Source organism: Ursus maritimus, unplaced genomic scaffold (assembly GCF_017311325.1).
Source record: "Ursus maritimus isolate PB19 unplaced genomic scaffold, ASM1731132v1 scaffold_29, whole genome shotgun sequence".
In the NCBI taxonomy this organism is placed as follows: domain Eukaryota; kingdom Metazoa; phylum Chordata; class Mammalia; order Carnivora; family Ursidae; genus Ursus; species Ursus maritimus.
Window position 1 is genome coordinate 3,711,163 of NW_024425452.1, and position 1,902 is coordinate 3,713,064.

At 47.5% G+C, this 1,902-nt stretch overlaps 1 non-coding gene across 1 annotated transcript; it reads right to left on the reverse strand.

The window, feature by feature from the left end:
* Positions 1-1,060: 1,060 nt before the first annotated feature.
* LOC121105749 lies at positions 1,061-1,164 on the reverse strand. The gene has a single exon (XR_005838398.1). It is a non-coding gene; the product is annotated as a U6 spliceosomal RNA (small nuclear RNA).
* Between the last annotated feature and the right edge of the window lie 738 nt (positions 1,165-1,902).

Genomic DNA, 1,902 nt, shown 5'->3' on the forward strand with positions numbered 1-1,902 from the left:
GGGGAGGGGCAGAGGGAGAGGGAGAAGCAGACTCCCTGCTGAGCAGGGAGCTGGGGTGCAGGGCTTGATGCAGGATCTCAGGACAGTGTTGGCTGCTCATTTCAGATCCGGAGTAATAATAACTTTTTTGTGACTCTGTAGGGTAACAGATGGTAGCTGGATTTATTGTGGTGATCATGTCTATAAATATCTCAATGTATACGAATAGTGGAATCATTATGTTGTGCCCCTGAAACTAACACAACGGCCTATGTCAGTTATACTTGAATAAAAACAGAAAGACTTGGGGGCACCTGGGTGGCTCGGTTTGTTGACCTGCTCTTGGTTTTGGATCAGGTCATGATTTCAGGGTCCTGGGATTGAGCACCACGAGGGGTTCCACACTCAGCAGGGGAGTCTGCTTGAGGATTCTCTCTCTCCCTCTTCCCTCCCCCCACTCAAGCATGCTCATGAGCACACGCGCTCTCTTTCTTTCTCTCAAAAAAATAAATAAAATCTTTAAAAAAAGTAAAGAGGGGCACCTGGGTGGCTCAGTCCTTAAGCGTCCTCCTTTGGCTCAGGTCATGATCCCAGGATCCTGGAATTGAGCCCTGCATTGGGCTGCTTGCTCAGCGGGAAGCCTGCTTCTCCCTCTCCCTCTCTCTCTCTCAAATAAATAAATAAAATCTTAAAAAAAAAAAAGTCAGAAGGGCCCCTGGGAGGCTCAGTCGGTTAAGCATCTGCCTTTGGCTCAGGTCATGATCCTGGGGTCCTGGGATCGAGCCCCACGTCAGGCTCCCTGCTCTGTGGGGAATCTGCTTCTCCCTCCTTCCGCTGCTCCCCCTGCTTATGGTCTCTCTCTCTCAAATAAAATAAATAAAATCTTTTTAAAAAAGTATAAAAAAAAGAGCGGCCTAACTGACTGAGCCACCAGGCACCCCACAGTGGCTGCTATGCATTCCTGTCAGCAGTGCACCAGGGGCCCCATACCCTTAACACTTGTTATTTGGTATTTTTCTCATGGTAGCCATCCTAATGGATGTAAGGTGTTACATATTACATATACATGCAAGTTTTTTTTTAATATGTGGAACACGTCACAAATTCGCATGCGATCCTTGTGCAGGGACCGTGCAGGTCTCCGTACCGTTTTAGTTTTAGTACGTACGCTACCGAAGCAAGCACACAGTAGATGACTGAAAAACCCACAACACTAAATGTGCAAGAGGAGTTGAACTATTTATTATTTTATTTTTTTAGAGAGAGAGCACGAGCACACGCAAGTGCATGTATGCCCGAGAGCCTGGGCTGCTGGGAGGGGCAGAGGGAGAGGGACAGGGAGAGAATCTGAAGCAGGCTCCACACTTGCTGTGGAGTTTGACACCGGGGCTTGATCTCAGGACCCTGAGATCATGACCTGAGCCGAAATCAGGAGTCTGATGCTTAACTGACTGAGCCACCCAGGCGTCCCGTGAACTCTTTTTGATAGCAAGAGTAAAGGGTAGAAAAGGCTTAAAAAACCTCTCTAAACAAATAAAGTCTAGTTCATGGTAAGCCTGCCAAAGTGTTTAGGAGTGGAGTGGAGTGTCCTGATATTTGCAACTGACTTTGAACTGACTTTGAATTGCATCAGAAACGGATTCATTGACGGATGGGATAGGTGTGTGGTGTGGGGACAGGGCACATACAGACAAAAGTTAACAACTGTAGAATCCCGGTGGGCATATGAGTGCTCACTGTATCATTCTTTCAACTTCTCTTTGTATTTGAAGTTTTCGTGATCTTTTCTTGGGGGAAATTTTATTCGTCTTGGGGAAGGTTTGCTGCGAAGGAGTGAGAGTCCTTTAGTGAACGGGGCCTCAAGAGGCTGAGGGGACCCCTCCAACAATGCAAAGGTCCTCAGGGGGAAACTGTGGGGGACCA